Here is a 19,974-nt window from a genome sequence, read left to right as displayed (position 1 = left end):
TCACCTGCGAAGGATCCTAGAGGGTGCTGACCATACGGTGCTCGGGCTCTGGGTCGCCGAAGATACCCACACGTGCGCCGAAGATATTGGAACAAGAAGTAAGAGTTGTTTTCTGAAACCGGGCATGGATCTGGTTGATTGACCTTGCTGGTCCTCAACGGATGAGTCCATGGCTCTTTTATATGGATCTGTGGTTGATTTTGCTGATCTTCCACGGTGATTCCATTCTATTATATGAATATATTGCCGGTGAGCTAGGAACTATGGAAAAGGCCCCTGAATGAACAGGTGGTGAGCGTTCTGGTTGCCAATGATGCCATAAGTATACCGATGAATGAATGACTGGAAATAAGGATTTAACCAGAGACTTTGAGGATTGTCATCAGTGACATAATGGTTTCATTAAAGGATTGTTTTAAAGTTAGCTGATGCTAAGAAAAAGGCAATTTCATATTGGGTGTGTAAGTGGTGTGACTAGTTTTATGTTTGCATGAACTTCCGGCTAGGGGGCCTTGGAAATCTTTTCCTTGGTACCCGAGACAAAACCTAACCAAATTCTTAATTGGATCCCATCACTACAGTGGTTGGGCGGTTGGCTAACCCATGGGACTGGATGGGGTTAGGCTAGACTGATGGATCCGTAAATCGAGACTCAATTTCTGTTATTACGATAGATAAAGTAAATCCCGGATAGTAATTGTTCTATGGATAGGAATCCACGGCTATGCCTCTTGATAGGAAAAAAAGCGTTGATCCCAATGATCCAAGTGCAAGTTTCTTCCTTGATCCGACCGAGTATCTTTATAGGTGCAGTCGGATCAGTGTGATCAGTAATGATCTTGACTACGTTAGAGTAAAAAGTTATCCTGGTGGAATCGCTCGTGCTTTTCGGGTAAGGAAAGTTTTTCCGGGTTTGGTTTTGGAAAAACCGACGGATTAGTCTCTTGTCCAGATATCCGTGGACGAGGCCCCGAGTGTGGGTCCCTGCCCCACGCATGAAGTGCTACTTCCGCTGCTAGTACCCCGAATCCGTCGCATGGTGGAGACAGGGATCTCACATCATCCATTCACTCATATCGACATCACTTCATTTCACATACACATTCACATTCATTATTCCACATACAAATCCACATTCGTACATCCACATCCACATCCACATCCATACATCCACATCCACATCCATATCCATACATCCATTTCCACATCCACATCTGCATTCATACATCCATTTTCACATCCACATTCATACATCCATATCCACATCCACATTCATACATCCACATCCACATCCACATCATACATCCACATCCACATCCACATCCACATTCATACATCCACATCCACATCATCCATTCATCCATCTACATCAACCCACATCATTCACACATCAAACCACATCATCCATACATCAATCTATATTAAACCACATCATCCATACATCAATCTACATTAATCTACATCATTCACACATCAAACCACATCATCCATTCATCCATCTACATCAATCCACATCATTCACACATCAAACCACATCATCCATATATCCATCCACATTAATCTACATCATTCACACATCAAACCACATCATCCATTCACATCCGATTCACATGCCATCATTCATTCACATCCCTTATCATTCATTCATATCACGATTCACATTCCATCACATTCCTTCACATCTTATACCATTCATTCACATCCTAATTCACAGGACATCACATCCATTCATCCAATTTCATTTATCTGATTCATATCAGTTCCATCTATCCATTTACATCTCTCTGATTCCTATCACATCTCATCACATCTATTTATAGAATGTAAGAGAATTCTAATTTTTTGATATAAAGATTCTTTACGCATCTAATTAGGCATAAAGACAACTTTAGTAAGAATAACACTTTTATAAAAATCCTTTTAGGCATAAATTCAATTTTAAGGAAAATAACCCTTTCGAATTAAAAATAAACCATTTATGCATTTTACTATGGATAAATTCCATTTTAATGAGAATAATACTTTCAAAAAAAAAAAATCTTTTATGCATCTTCCTATGCATAAATTCAATTTAAATGAGAATGACACTTTTGAATTAAAAATCAATCTTTTATGCATCTTCTTATGCATAAAATCAATTTAAATGAGAATGACACTTTTGAATTAAAAATCAATCTTTTATGCATCTTCCTATGCATAAAATCAAAATTGATGAAAATAACTCTTTTGAACTAAAAACAGATTTCTTTTTGCATCATTCTATGCATAAAATCAAAATTGATGAAAATAACTCTTTTGAACTAAAAATAGATTTCTTTATGCATCTTTCTATGCATAAAATCAAAATTGATGAAAATAACTCTTTTGAAATAAAAATAGATTTCTTTATGCATCTTTCTATGCATAAAATCAAAATTGATGAAAATAACTCTTTTGAAATAAAGATAGATTTCTTTATGCATCTTTCTATGCATAAAATCAAAATTGATGAAAATAACTCTTTTCAAATAAAAATAGATTTCTTTATGCATCTTTCCATGTATAAATCCAATTTAGTAGGAATTACACTTTTAGAACAAAAGAATTTCTCTTATGAATCTTCCCATGCATAAAAACTAAATCCAATGAAAAATAACTCTTTTAAAATAAAAACTTTCTTTTATGCATCTATTTATGCATAAATGAAATTCTGATGAAAGTCACACTTTTATAATAAAATAATTTCTTTTATGCATAAAATCCATTTATGATGAAAATCACACTTTTAATATAAAAAATTTCTTTTATGCATCCATTTATGCATAAAAATCATTTATGATGAAAATAATATTTTTATAATCAAACTAACAATTTTTATATGCTCCCTTCTATGCATAGAATTTAATTCTAAAGAAGTAACACTTTTTTTGATAAAATATTTTTAGTATGCATTTTTCTATACTTAGGATGAAAAATAACACTTTAAGAATACATATACGATGGGAATTACTCTTTTTGAATAAAGAAAAGTAAAACTTATTTTACACAATTTTAGAAAACTTTGCCATAACCTCCTTTGTATGGCTGACCATTTTTTAATTTTTAACGCTCTAAAATTAATTAGAATTTCACCAAGAGTATTTAAATCATTCTAATGTAAACATTTTCTATTTATTTAAGAGAAACATTATGAAAAACTTGATTTTATCCAATAATCATTCATCTAGAATAAAGAATGGTTGGATTTACTAAAGAAGAGAGGGGAATGCCTTTTGAATGAGGCATAACATCATATTCATTTTAGAGAAGACAAAAATAATAAAAACCATAAAATGAACAGAAAAAAAGAGAGAATTTCCAACTTACGAAGGAATTTGAGAGCTTTCCTTTGGCTTGATGGTTTGAGAAATCTACTCTTGTTTGAAACAAGAGTGGCCACCAATCTTTAGAAGAGGGAAGGTAAAAAACTAATGAATTATGAGTAAATTCACAGTTTTTGGCTCTTGTTGGGAGAAGCAGGGTAACAGTGCAAAAAACACTATTAAGCTTCAACAAAGGGGGAGGGTTCTATTTATAGGAAAAAGTGAGCCTCTAACCAAGCAAACTGATTCTAGAATTTTCCAGATCAGTTTGGTCAATTTTTGACCATTTTTAGGTCAGTTTAGCTTACTTTTTGGAGATAGACTTGAATTTGGAGAGAGGAGAGATGAAATATCTTAATTTTTGATAATTTTAAACTCCACCACACATGTGAAGTAGGTGCCTCCTTCATGAGGGGGAATCCCCATCTTGAGGTGTCAAAAATTCATCATTTCACTAAATATCTCTTCTTTTTTTAACTAATATCCTTGTCCTTACTCAACTCTTCATCTTATGTGAGTATTTACTCATTTTTGGGGGGATTTTCTTTATTTCTTCCATTTATCTCCTCCACACATTTGGATGAATCTGATTGGTCCCTCAAAACCTTAATTTAAAATTTTTAGAAAATCTGGACCCCCAAGATAAGGCCTTTTGAACAGATTACAATTTATTTTGAATGCACGTTCTGAAAATCTTTTTGAACTTCTGTTTTGGGAGAGCTTATTTAAATACAAAGAGATATTTTTCCATCCAAAAATATCCAAAATCTGAATAATCTCTCTCTAGAATATTTTCTCTCTCTAGGCCAAAATAGGTAGAAACAAGATCTTTTATATTTCTGAAGAGGGATTTGACTACAGGGGAAGATACTAGACATCCTGAGAGGCTGGGAAGGAATCTTACATTCTACCCCACTTAAAAAACACAAGATGTCCTCATCTCGCAAGTGAGTATAATCTCTTTCATCATCTTCTTCTTCTTCAATCATTTCCAGCGTTACTGCCTTGGAACTGGACGGCCGATTTGGGAACAACTCTGAGTTGGAGGTCTTGCATTACTTTGGATTGAAATTGCAGGTTGGATAGAGGGTCTACCTCTGGGATTTCCCTGATTTTGGCAGATAGAACCCTGATTACTCTGAACGGAAGGGGTTGGAGTATGGAATCTTGATCCCTGATTTTCCTGCCTTGAAAACCTTGATCCAAAAGGAGTTGGGCAATCCATGTTGCGATGTCCAAACCCTTGACAGTTATAGCATTTCACTCTCTTATTCAAGGGTAGAACTTCTGAAATTGAAATCCAGGGGATTGAGTTTCGAGAAAAGGACATTTCTTCCATTCTGGAACTTCCCATATCCTGGGTTTGACCCTAATATCTCTTAGGCGGAGGAAGGCTGGAATCATCTTCTGGGAATAAAAACCTTTTGAAAGTATTCAAAGGTTCGTTCAGTCCCCGAATGAACCTGGCCATCAACTGTTCTTCATCCACCAGCGGAGGCGAGTATCTGAGGAGGAGGGCGAATGCTTGGTGATATGCTTCAATAGTTCTACTCCCTTGGGTTAACTCTAAGAATTCGTTCATCTTTGTTTCTAAAAAGCCAGGAGGACAAAATCTTATCCTTAGGTAAATTTTGAGATCAGTCCAGGTTTGGGTATTTTGATCAAGACAGTTTGTCACGAAGTGGTTTCTCCATGCCACTCTAGCTGTCTCCACTATCTTCAGCCTTGTAAGAGCCATTTTGCTCTTCTCATTGTACCCGGTGACATCGAGGTATTCTTCCATTGATTCGATCCACTTGTCCACAGCGTCGCCCAAGTTTTCCCCTTCACCCTTGAAAGGTCCAGGCTGCGAACTATGAAGAGTTTTACGAACATCCAGGTCCAACTCTTCTTCATCGAGTTGGGGGTTAACATTTCTACCATGGCGACCTCAATACATGTTCCTATCAATACGAAAATTCTTGTTAAGTCTCTTTATTTATGATTCAATCCGATTTTTGATTCAACTGATTCCGGGGTTCTCTAAATAGGTCGGCTCCCCACAGAATCAAGGGATAAAGATACTCATATAGAACACATTATCAGTTAACAATTCATTCAGAATATCTCATTCATATCTTTAACACAATAATGGTCCATCAGACTAATTTTTTCCATCTGAACAGTCCTCCACCATGGGGATTTCAATTTTTCAGATTTTTAATTTATCACCCCTTAACTTGATCCACTCGACAAAAGTTAATAATAGCAATCTGCCAGCACAATCCACTAATCTCATGATTGGTTGAAGTCATTAACGTCATTCCAGTTGAGAACATCATCACAGGGACTTGTCCTATTCATCCTCATTGCGGTTTCACTCAGCTTATTACATTTCCACCAAATTTCAGGGATCATCATTTTTCAATCAGAATCCAAATCAACTCATCAGTTCTCAACCAGAATTTAAAAATCATATCAACCACATTCAAATTCATCATCTGGATAGCATTAATGCTTATAATTTCAAGTCTTAGATTTACTCGTATATACTGCCAGTAAAGAGCTACAGTTATACCCTTGGGTATATACGGGTAGTCATGGTTCTTAGAACTATAAGGTAAATACCATCATATCTAGGCCTCAAGCAAGTCAGGGATTCCATACAATTGCGGTACTTCCATCTGAAGACCCAATTACCAATTTATGAATTTCAGTTTGAATATCAAATTGTATGAATTTTATCACACAATTACAACCTTTTAGTGTGTTTTGATAAATTTTTGACATATTTGGCTTCTCGGTTGATCCTCATTAGCCAAATAGCTCTGATACCAACTGTAAGATCCATATCCCCACCGCGCAACAAATTCAGGGGTGCTAGCAACGAAAGTAGCACTTCTTAGGCGGGGCAAGGTCCCACACTTGGGGCCTTGCCCACGGATATCCAAACAAGAGACTAATCCATCGGTTTTTCCAAAACCGAACCCAGAAAAACTTCCTTTGCCCGGAAAGCACGGGCGATTCCACTAGGATAACTTTTTTGTAACGTAGTCAAAAGCCTTAACTAACTGAGCTCATCTGACCAAACCCGTAAGTCCCATAGGCAGATCAGGGAAAAAGACTGTACTTGGGTCATAGAGACCAACGCTTTTTTCCTCATTGAGAGAGGCACAACCGTTTGATTCTTTTCCATAGAACAACTTTTGTCCAGAATTTACTTCATCTATCGAACTAAACAGAAATTGAGTCTCGATTTACGGATCCATCAGTACATCCTAACCCTATCCACTACCATGGGTTAGCCAACCACCCAACCACTGTAGTGATGGAATCCAATTAAGAATTCGGTTAGGTTTTGTCCCAGGTACCAGGGAAAAGAGCTCCCAGGCCCCCTAGCCAGATGTTCATGCAAACATAAAACTAGTCACACCACTTACACACCCAATATGAAATTGCCTTTTTTCTCAGCATCAGCTATCTTTAAAACAATCCTTTAATGAAACCATTGTGTCACTGATCACAATCCTCAAAATCTCTGGTTGAATCCTTATTTCCAATCATTCCTTCATCGGTGTACTTATGGCATCATTGGCAACCAGAATGCTCACCACATGTTCACTCAGTGGCCTTTTCGATAGTTCCTAGCTCATAACCAGCAATATATTCACATAACAAAATGGAATCTCATAGAAGATCAGCAAGATCAACCAACAGATTCATATAAAATAACCATGGACTCATCCGTTGAGGACCACAGCAAGGTCAATCAACCAGATCCATGCCCAGTTTCAGAAAACAACTCTTACTCCTTGTTCCAATATCTTCCACGACGCACGTGTGGGTATCTTCAGCGACCCAGAGCCCGAGCACCGTATGGTCAGCACCCTCTAGGATCCTTCGCAACAGGTCACCTAGCGCTTCACTCATAGGCCGCTTCCTTGGTCCCTCATCCACCCTACCGGAAGCTCACCATTTAAATCAAACCGAGGCTGGTCAAGACCTCGGCCGACCATGCTACGCGAGACGTCCTCCGTTGACTCTCCGTCAATTGTTGCAACTTTATCAGTTAGGTCTCCACGACCTTAATGAGAAAACGATCAAAATGCTTCCCCAACATTTTGACATAAAACAGTCATTTACAAACAGGTCACAAATATAATTTCTATAATGAACTCTCGTCTTTCCACATTATTCCTCATCAGTCCACATTACTTATTTCACATTCCATTCATATGTGTACTCATTCTCATCCAATCACATTATTTTCCATCTCATCACATCAGATTCATTCACATCACATATCACATCATTTTCCATCTCATCACATCAGATTCATTCACATCACATATCATTTATTCACATCCCAATTCACATGTCATCACATCTCATCCATTCACTCATATCGACATCACTTCATTTCACATACACATTCGTATTCATTATTCCACATACACATCCACATTCATACATCCACATCCACATCCATACATCCATTTTCACATCCACATCTGCATCCATACATCCATTTTTACATCCACATTCATACATCCATATCCACATCCACATTCATATATCCACACCCACATCATCCATTCATCTATCTACATCAACCCACATCATTCACACATAAAACCACATCATCCATACATCAATCTACATTAATCTACATCATTTATACATCAATCTACATTAATCTACATCATTTACACATCAAACCACATCATCCATTCATCCATCTACATCAATCCAAATCATTCACACATCAAACCACATCATCCATATATCCATCCACATTAATCTACATCATTCACACATCAAACCACATCATCCATTCACATCTGATTCACATGCCATCATTCATTCACATCCCTTATCATTCATTCATATCACGATTCACATGCCATCACATTCTTTCACATCCTATATCATTCATTAACATCCTAATTCACAAGACATCATATCCATTCATCCAATTTCATTTATCTAATTCATATCAATTCCATCCATGCATGTACATCTATCTGATATTCCTATCACATCTTATCACATCTACTTATAGAATGTAAGAGAATTCTAATTTTTTGATATAAAGATTCTTTACTTATCTAATTAGGCATAAAGACAACTTTAGTAGGAATAACACTTTTATAAAAATCCTTTTATGCATCTATTTAGGCATAAATTTCATTGTAAGAAAAATAACCCTTTCGAATTAAAAATAAACCTTTTATGCATTTTACTATGCATTTTACTATGCATAAATTCCATTTTAATGAGAATAACACTTTCAAAATAAAAATAAATCTTTTATGCATCTTCCTATGCATAAATTCAATTTAAATGAGAATGACACTTTTGAATTAAAAATCAATCTTTTATGCATCTTCCTATGCATAAAATCAAAATTGATGAAAATAACTCTTTTGAACTAAAAATAGATTTCTTTATGCATCATTCTATGCATAAAATCAAAATTGATGAAAATAACTCTTTTGAACTAAAAATAGATTTCTTTATGCATCTTTCTATGCATAAAATCAAAATTGATGAAAATAACTCTTTTGAAATAAAAATAGATTTCTTTATGCATCTTTCTATGCATAAAATCAAAATTGATGAAAATAACTCTTTTGAAAAAAAAAATTTCTTTATGCATCTTTCCATGCAAAAATCCAATTTAGTAGGAATTACAATTTTAGAATAAAAGAATATCTCTTATGCATCTTCCCATGCATAAAAACTAAATCCAATAAAAAATAACTCTTTTAAAATAAAAACTTTCTTTTATGCATCTATTTATGCATAAATTCAATTCTGTTCAAAGTCACACTTTTATAATAAAATAATTTCTTTTATGCATAAAATCCATTTATGATGAAAATCACACTTTTAATATAAAATTTTTTTTATGCCTCCATTTATGCATAAAAATCATTTATGATGAAAATAACATTTTTATAATCAAACTAACAATTTTAATATGCTCCCTTCTATGCATAGAATTTAATTCTAAAGAAGTAACACTTTTTTTGATAAAATATTTTTAGTATGCATTTTTCTATACTTAGGATGAAAAAAAACACTTTAAGAATACATATACGATGGGAATTACTCTTTTTGAATAAAGAAAAGTAAAACTTATTTTACACAATTTTAGAAAACTTTGCCATAACCTCCTTTGTATGGCTGACCATTTTTTAATTTTTAACTCTCTAAAATTAATTAGAGTTTCACCAAGAGTATTTAAATCATTCTAATGTAAACATTATCTATTTATTTAAGAGAAACATTATGAAAAACTTGATTTTATCCAATAATCATTCATCTACGATAAAGAATGGTCAGATTTACTAAAGAAGAGAGGGGAATGCCTTTTGAATGAGGCATAACATCATATTCATTTTAGAGAAGACAAAAAACATAAAACCATAAAATGAACAGAAAAAAAGAGAGAATTTCCAACTTACGAAGGAATTTGAGAGCTTTCCTTTGGCTTGATGTTTTGAGGGATCTACTCTTGTTTGAAACAAGAGTGGCCACCAATCTTTAGAAGAGGGAAGGTAAAAAACTAATGAATTATGAGTAAATTCACAGTTTTTGGCTCTTGTTGGGAGAAGCAGGGTAACAGTGCAAAAAACACTATTAAGCTTCAACAAAGGGGGAGGGTTCTATTTATAGGAAAAAGTGAGCCTCTAACCAAGCAAACTGATTCTAGAATTTTCCAGATCAGTTTGGTCAATTTTTGACCATTTTTTAGGTCAGTTTAGCTTTTTTTTTTGGAACTAGACTTGAATTTAAAGAGAGGACAGATGAAATATCTCAAATTTTTATAATTTTAAACTTCACCACACATGTGAAGTAGGCGCCTCCTTCATGAGGGGGAATCCCCATCTTGAGGTGTCAAAAATTTATCATTTCACTAAATATCTCTTCTTTTTTTAACTAATATCCTTGTCCTTAGTCAACTCTTCATCTTATGTGAGTATTTACTCATTTTTGGGGGGATTTTCTTTATTTCTTCCATTTATCTCCTCCACACATTTGGATGAATCTGATTGGCCCCTCAAAACCTTAATTTAAAATTTTCAGAAAATCTGGACCCCCAAGATAAGGCCTTTTGAACAGATTACAGTTTATTTCGAATGCACCTTCTGAAAATCTTTTTGAACTTCTGTTTTGGGGGAGCTTATTTAAATACAAAGAGATATTTTTCCATCCAAAAATATCCAAAATCTGAATAATCTCTCTCTAGAATATTTTCTCTCTCTAAGTCAAAACAGGTAGAAACAAGATCTTTTATATTTCTTAAGAGGGATTTGAATACATGGGAAGATACTGGACATCCTGAGAGGCTGGGGAGGATCTTACACATAGAGCCTACCAAATGAATCCAAAGTATTCTAGTAGAATGGTCAAGGACTCGGAGATTGACAAACTCATTGAAGCTAGATTCATTTATGATATAGAGCACACGGAATGGCTATCCCTAATAGTCATAATACCTGAGAAAATCGGGAAGATGCGGTTTTGTGATAATGTTAAAAGTTCAATGCAACCATGGTGAAAGAACATTACCTATTGCCATTTATAGAGCATGTGCTGGAAGAACGAGTAGCAGGTAAGGAGGCATACAGCTTCCTTCATGGGATCTCCGGTTATACCCAAGAAAAAATAGACCCAAATGAACAACATAAAACTCCATCTGCCACAAAATGGGGCACTTATACATATAGGGTAGGTATGCTTTTCGACCTATCCAATACCAATTGATTGTAGGGCAACCGTATGATTGGGCTAAGACAGAATCATGAGGCACTATCCTCAAGAATTTAAATATGTCGACATCCTTAAGCTAGCCAAGCCCACTTTGGGAGGGGGGTTGTTGAAGGATATGGTATCACCACCAAGAAAGTTCTACTTGACTGTAGGACAACTATACAATCACGAGGCACTCAAGAATTTGAATATGTCAACATCCTTGAGCAAGCCCAATCTGGGGTAGCTAGAGGATATTTCTCCGCAGACACTACAAGCTAAAAAAAGTTCTACTTGGTAGGCTTGTGGTGGTCCACACTGTTTGGAGAGGCGGCTGAATTTGTAAAAGGCTACGATGAATGTCAATGATTTGCTGGTATTCATAACCGCCGTGAGAGATAAAATGATTTGCTGGTATTCATAACCGCCGTGATAAAATGCCCCACCTTGTAGTGTCTCTTCAACCATTTGAAAAGGGGGAATTGACTTTATTAGACCATTAGTCCGGTGGCCCATGGTACTCAAGCGTGATTCATCATGGTCTCTACCTCTCACATACTGTTGTATCAAGCGGGTAGAGGCCCATGTGACCCAAAAGTGTGATGCTACATAGGCAACAACCAAATTCCGTTACGAGAATATAGTTACTAGATTTGGATATCCACTTAAACTAGTAAGCGATAACTTCATCAATAACGTAATCAAGTCCTTGAGTGAACTTATGGTCATACATTACAAATACTCTGTTAAGAAATCAAGCATGATTAAGCTCAAGGTGGGTTAGAACTATATGAGAACATGATTAAGCATATCGATTAAGATAATACACAGAATAAGATTAAGCCAGTACCAAGATAATGACAATAATTAAGAACTACACCATCATAGCCGCATTCCATTGGAGTTGATGCAGGTACATCCTTTTATAGCGCTCATGGAGCTCCCTACTCTCACAAGATACATATGTGCACCCTTGTGTCACGTGTCTCCTTGGACTTTCCATGTGCTATCGTTTTGACCTTTGACTTCACTTTTTACGAATGATCATACAAATCAACCTTTGCCAATGTTTCCTAGGTCTATTCCTTTTATAATATGCATGATTCTCCCCTTGCTCTACGCATGTTTCACCTTGACACATTGCATTTCTCAACACCTCCCCTCAATGTGATGAGAGTCTTAACACCTAGCTTTAACCTGGCCTCCTACACTCCATACTCATATGGCTGGCGCCGTCCGTCTAGGTTGCTCTATGAGCTACAATGTTGGCTTGGCCGTCTTGACATTTTACACATCGGGAGAGTGGGGCTATAACTAGGTGTAAAGAGCCATGCTCCTCATATCATCTAGAAAAGATGCTCGTTGTTGCCTCCATCCTGGGAGGCCTCATCACATTGTCTTCCTTCTTCGTCATTACATTGGCTTCTTCGGCTCCCTTTTTATGCCAGCAATACTTTTCTATGTGATCAATTTCGCCACTATGATGGTAGGTCTTTGTCCTTGCTCCTTCTCTATTTCTTGATCCTAGTCCTCTTGAGAAGAGTGCTTTCTTCTCACTTGATATAGCTTGGGTTGTCCTCCCCCAAGTCCGCTTCTCCTCTTCTCCAAGCGACGAGTGTTGCTTTCACTCCTACAATGGTCGGATTTGGGAAGTTCTTCCAAGTAGCCACTAAGGGTTCATACTCCTCAAGTGTCATGCTTTTTAACAGTATGGCTATGGCATCCTCTTCCTCTGTTGGTGCCCCAATGCCAACCAATTGTTGTTGTGTCATGCTCTTCATTTTGTTAAGGTGTGCTGAAAGCGATTCACTATCTTTAATGTGTCCAAGCCAAAGAATTACATTTTTAAGCTTATTTTTGAATTCTTTTATTTTTCCCCAAAAAATTTATCTAGCTCATCCCAACCACCCTATGATGTATCTTACGATGCAATATGATGAAAAAACCCATCTCCCAATCCTAATGCAATGATGGCTAATCCTTTTTTCATCCTAGCTTAACCATCTGTTCTTTTCATCCCCTTCATCCTCCGGACATTTTCCCCTTCCATTTACAATGCTCCATAGCCTTCACTAACATAGATTTGATTTTAACTTGCCATGTGTGGAAGGATTCCCCTTTAAACTTCTCAAGCACAAATGAAGCAGTCATTTTAGGGCTGAGAAGGTCTTAACACTCGAGTACTACTTAAGGTCATTATCTAATCTCAACACAAGAGAGTTTTTAATGCAAGTGACGACTTCTTGACACTAAACCCAGTTCCCATTTTCTAATCTACCTTCAATTAATCCCAATCGCATATCTTAATGATAAGATTAATGCCAAAAAGAATTGTGATTAGCAAGCCGTGAGCTTGGAGACTTCAATTGAGCTTGTAGGAGCACTTCTTTATGGGGATTTTTACCTATATTAGATGACTTTTATGAGGGGAATGGGAAAATGTAAGCATTGAAGATATCATTGGGAAGCTTACACCTTGTATAAAAGTAAGCATGGACGGTATCATTGAGAAGCTTACACCTTGTATAATCATTTGCCATGCTTGAAACACCCTCTTCATCCTCAGCACCGAAATCTTAAAGGAAGTCGACCCAAATTCATCCCACGGCTGAAAAATGGCAATTTTTACTTGCTGGTTGGTGCTCCATGTGAAGCTTACAATCTGCTCCATGCTTGCCCCATGGTTGTTGTAGAAGGTGAAGCTAACTAACCCTAAACATGCTCCATATCCATGCAAAGTCTCAAAGAAGAAGAGGGAAGAAGCAAAAATGTAGACACAACATTTTTCCCAATTCTGGTGGTCCAATGTTTTTAATAAGTTGGTTGACCCGACCCAAAAATTTGGTCCCTAAATTCAAAAATTGGCCCAAATCTCACACAAAAACCTCTGAAACATGGCTAACTGAAGATGAATCTTGTATTTCCACCGTCTTCCCCATCAATATCGAGAAAATACAGGAAGAAAGTATGCAAGAAATCAAAAAAATATCAAAATCACACATAAGAGTCCATTCTCTTGCAAATCTATTACCAGCAAAATTCCCACGATCGAGATCAGAGCTCTGAGACCAATTGAAATGGATGCCCGAATAATGTTAAATAGGTCAACCTAGCAGGACGTGATAAGGATCCCAAACCAGTATACATTGGGAAGGGGGGGTTGTTGGAGGATATTTCTCTACAGACTGGTACCACCACCAAGAAAGTTCTACTTGACTGTAGGACAACTGTACAATCACGAGGCACTCATACAAATCAACCTTTGCCATTTTGATTTCCAAAAATCTAGGGGGACAAAATCTCTTTCTCAAATAGGTTTTTAGGTCGTTCCAGGATTGAGTATTTCTGTCTAGACGGTTGGTGTCACAGTGGCTCCCCCATGCTACTCTGGTTGTTTCCACTATTTTCAGCCTGGCAAGAGCCATTTTGCTCTGCTCATTGTAGCCTGTGACGTCAAAATATTCTTCCATGGCTTCCACCTATTTCTCCACATAGCCTCAACCAGGTTCTCCCCTTCTCCTTTGAAGGGTCCTGGCTGAGTCCTATGAAGAGCCTTGCAAACACCAGGGTCAAGCTCGTCATCTTCAGAGAGAGGGTCTGGCTGACGGCCAGGGTTTCCTCGTCTCATGATTCTGCCAAAATGTATATATTACTAAATTTTTATTTTGATATCATCCACGAGATCCTAAGACTTAAGAGGTTCGAAAAACAAGACAATGATCTTATTGGAGATCTATGACATATGTCCGATAACAATTTTTTCTTTATCTGATCGTCCATAAACTATCACTTATACAACAGGGAATTTTTCTCCAGAAAACATTTCTTTATTTATATAAAAGTTGCAATATGTACATAGAGCAGCTCGGCTCTAGAATTCAAAATCTCCTCGTCGGGAGACGCATAAGACGAGGGTACTGGGCCATAGCCATGCCTTGATACAAACGTTCATTTACTGACAAGGGAGCTATTATCTTTTCCTTAGGAATAAAGCAACTAAGGAGTCTGTAGACTTGGCATGAAAGTCTGAAATTTTGAGGCTTTGAATGTTATAGAATGACACCATGTACCATTTTCAGCTTTAACAGAATCATGGCCAATGAGAGGTTCTGCCTTAACATTGCACGTCGATCCACAAGAGGCGTGGACATACTGCCCTGCAAACCACTTATGTTGTGGTCTCTCCGCTGGGTCTCAGGAAAATATAAATCCTCGAAATGGCTTGCGAGTCTTGCTCGGCTTGTTCGAGTCGAAGCGGAAGAGATGAGATGCTCAAAGGCGAACGCAGTCTAGGTGAGGTCGAGAATACCAGATAAGTATGGAACTTCCATCTATAATTTCCAATTCAATTTATAAGTTTTTAATTTGTTTTTGAAGTTTATTCAACATAATATTAACAAGCGAAAACATTATTTCCCAGACTTACTTTAAAAAAAAAGTTTTAAGCAATTTCTGCTACTGTTACGTAAATTTACAACAGCGCTCTCATACCAACTGTGAGATCCCATTGCCCCCTCTGTGCACCGGCGGATTCCCGGATGGTAACAACGGAAGTAACTTCCTCTTGTGCGGGGTAGGGTTTCTCACACTTAGGGCCTTGCCCTCAAATGTCTGGGCACGAGACTAGGCTGGTGGTCATTCCGAAAACCGAAACCGAGAAAATTTTCCATGCCCGAAAAGTGGGGACGATTCCACCATTTTTATTTTCTTAACGAATTTTTCTAACGAGGTCAAGATACTGAACTAATCTTTATCTGAATAATCCAAATAGAAGGGAAACTATTAAAGACTTAACTTGAATGAATCAACGCTTTTTTCCTGATTGAATCAGGAACAGTCATTGATTTATTCTTTAGAGAAGTCTTCAGGATTCTAATTCTTTCACAGAGTATTTACTTAATCATTTACCAATTTTCAAGGAAATTAATTAGGCATAGGATTAAAGGGAACTGTTATTTTGATATAAAAATAAAATTCTTTTATGCATAAAAATTGATATTAGTGAAAGTAACACTTTTACAATAAAAAAATTTCTTTTATGCATTATTTATGCATAAAAATCAATAATGATAAAAGTAACAGTTTTATATAGAAAAAATATTATTTCATGCATACTTTTATGCATAAAAATCAATAATGATAAAAGTAACACTTTTATAATTAAAACATTATTCTTTTATGCATCCCTTTATGTATAAAAATCAATAATGATGAAAGTAACACTTTTATAATAAAAAAATTATTCTTTCATGCATACTTTTATGAATAAAAATCAATAATGATAAAAGTAACACTTTTATAATTTTAAAAAAATTCTTTTATGCATCCCTTTTATGAATGAAAATCAATAATGATGAAGTAACACTTTTATAATAATAAAATTTATTCTTTTATGCATCAAAATCCATTTTGATGAAAGTAACACTTTCATAATAATGAAAAAATTCTTTTATACATAAAATCCATTTTGACGAAAGTAACACTTTCATAATTAAAAAAATTATTCTTTTATGCATAAAAATCCATTTTGATGAAAGTAACACTTTCATAATTAAAAAAATTATTCTTTTATGCATGAAAATCCATTTTGATGAAAGTAACACTTTCATTTAAAAAAAATATTCTTTTATGCATAAAAATCTATTTTGATGAAAGTAACACTTTCATAATTAAAACAATTATTCTTTTATGCATAAAAATCCATTTTGATGAAAGTAACACTTTCATAAAAAAGAAATTTATTTTTTTATGCATAAAAATCCATTTTGATGAAAGTAACACTTTCATAATAAAAAAAGTTATTCTTTTATGCATAAAAATCCATTTTGATGAAAGTAACACTTTCATAATTTAAAAAAAATATTCTTTTATGCATTAAAAAAATAATCAATATGCATCTTCTATGCATGAAAATGACACTTTTGGAAAATAGAAACGATAGGGATTACTCTTTTAGAATAATAAAGGATAATACTTATTTCCAATTTTTTTGAAAAATTTTGCCATAACCTTTGTATGGCTGACCATTTTAAGCATTCTAAACTAAACAATTTTCACTTTTAAATGAGAAATAATATGAAAGTTTAATTCCAACTATTAGTTCACTTAACTAGGATAAAGAAGGAGTGATTTTAAGAATGAGAGAGGGGGAAAGCCTTTCCACAAGGCATAGCATCCATTTATCACTTCAAACAACACAAAAATTAAAAAGCATAAAAAGAATAAAGAAAAATATAAGATTTCTAACTTACATAAATTCTTGGAAGCTTTCCTTTGGCTTGATGGTTTGAGGGTTCTACTCTTGTTTGTAAAAAGAGTGGCCACCAATCTTTAGAAGAGGGAAAGGTCAAAAACTAGTGAATTATTAAGAAATTCACAGTTCTTGGCTCTTGGGAGGAGTAGAGTAACAGTGCATAAACACTATTATTTTTCAACAAAGTGGGAGGCTTCTATTTATAGGAAAAAGTGAGCTCCTAACCAAGCAAATTGATTCTAGAATTTTCCAAATCAGTTTGGTCAATTTTTGACCATTTTTAGGTCAGTTCAGCTTACTTTTTGGAACTAGACTTGAAGTAGGAGAGATGAAATATCTCAATTTTTGAAGATTTAAAACTCCACCCCACATGTGAAGTAGGTGCCTCATTCATGAGGGTGGAATCCCCATTGTGTGAGGTGTCAAAAATCCATTTTTTAAGCTTTTCCTTTGGTCCTTAGTCCACTCTTCATCTTATGTGAGTATTTACTCATTTTGGGGGGGATTTTTCTTTATTTCTTCTATTTATCTTCTTCATACATTTGGATGAATTTGATTGGCCCTTAAAAACCTTAATTTGAAATTTTTCAAAAATCTGGACCCCTAGGATAAGGCCTCTTGAACAGATTATACTTGATTTCTAATGCACCTTTTGAAAATCTTTTTGAACTTCTGTTTTGGGGGAACTAGTTTTAATAAGAAGAGATATTTTTCTATCCAAAAATATTCAAAATCTGAATATTCTCTCTCTAGAATATTTTCTCTCTCTAGGTTAAAATAGGTAAAAACAAGATCTTTTATATTTCTAAAGAGGGATTTGATGAGGCTGGGGAGGAATCTTACATTCTCTCCCACTTGAAAAACACGAGATGTCCTCATCTCGCAAACTAGGGGTAATCTCGCACAGATCGCCTTCTTTCTCCCAAGTGGCATCTTCAAAAGGATAGAACTTCCATTTGACCAATAATTCTCTCAGAATTCTGTTCCTGAGAATCTTTTCTCGAACATCAAGGATTTCTTCAGGTTGGAGTTCCATCTTCCCTTGGGTTGAAGAAGTTAAGATTTCATCATCAAGCACATGATTCGGGCTTGATACATACTTTTTAAGAAGGCTGACATGAAATACATTATGTACTTTGAGATGAGGAGGCAGAAGAAGCTCGTAGGCTAATTCACCTACTTTCTTTGTAATCAAATATGGTCCACAATATCTGGGGGATAACTTCTTGTACTTCCCAAGAGATAGAGAACTTCTTTTGGGACGTACTCGAATGAAAACCATATCTGCTTCTTTGAATTCTCTATCTATCCTCTTCTTATCTGCATACTGCTTCTGTCTATCCTGGGAAGCTTTTATATCTTTGCGAATTGCTTACATCTGCTGCTCCATGTCATCAAGCATCTGTCTGGACATCTCGACCCTAATCAATGGGTCAGACCAAGTTAATAAAGTTAAGCAATCTTGTCCATACATGTGAGATCCCTGTTCCCACTGAGCAACGGATTCGGGGTACTAGCAGCGAAAGTAGCACTTCTTGCACGGGACAGGGGTCCCACACTCGGGGCCTCACCCACGGATATCCGGATAAGAGACTAATCCGTCGGTTGTTCCAAAACCGAACCCGAAAAAACTTCCTTTACCGGAAAGCACGGGCGATTCCACCAAGATAACTTTTTACTCTAACGTAGTCAAGATCATTTCTGATCAAACTGATCCAATTGCATCTATAAGATATTTGGTCGGATCAAGGGAGAAACTTGCACTTGGATCATTGGGATCAACGCTTTTTTCCCCATTCAAGAGGCACAGCCGTTGATTCCTATCCATAGAACAATTACTGTCCGGGATTTACTTTATCTATCGTAATAACAAAAGTTGAGTCTTGATTTATGGATCCATCAGTCCAGCCTAACCCCATCCAATCCCATGGGTTAGCCAACCGCCCAACCACTGTAGTGATGGGATCCAATTTGGAATTTGGTTAGGTTTTGTCCCGGGTACCAAGGAAAAGAGTTCCAAGGCCCCCTAACCGGAAGTTCATGCAAACATAAAACTAGCCACACCACTTACACACCCAATATGAAATTGCCTTTTTCTTAGCATCAGCTAACTTTAAAACAATCCTTTAATGAAACCATAGTACCACTGATCTCAATCTTCCAATTTATCTGGTTGATTCATAATTTTCCATCATTCCTTCGTCAGAGTATCTATGGCATCATTGGCAACTAGAACGCTCACCACCTGTCCACTCAGGGGCCTTTTCAATAGTTCCTAGCCCATAATACTCGGCAATATAATCACTTATAAAAATCAAGATGGACTCTCGTTGAAGATCAGCAAGATCAACCAACAGATCTATAAAAAAGGGCCATGGACTCATCCATTGAAGACCAGCAAGGTCAATCAACCAGATCCATGCCCGGTTTCAGAAAACAACTCTTACTCCTTGTTCCAATATCTTCCTCGACGCACGCGTGGGTATCCTAGGCAACCCAGAGCCCGAGCACCGTATGGTCAGCACCCTCTAGGATCCTTCGCAGGTGACCTAGCGCTTCACTCATAGGCCGCTTCTTTGGTCCCTCATCCACCGTACTACCGGAAGCTCACCATTTTAATCGAACCGAGGCTGGTCAAGACCT

The sequence above is a fragment of the Cibotium barometz genome, chromosome 52, assembly GCF_041138505.1.
Source record: "Cibotium barometz isolate CiBa-2024 chromosome 52, ASM4113850v1, whole genome shotgun sequence".
Classification (NCBI taxonomy): Eukaryota; Viridiplantae; Streptophyta; class Polypodiopsida; order Cyatheales; family Cibotiaceae; genus Cibotium; species Cibotium barometz.
Note: the sequence above shows the minus strand (reverse complement) of the source record.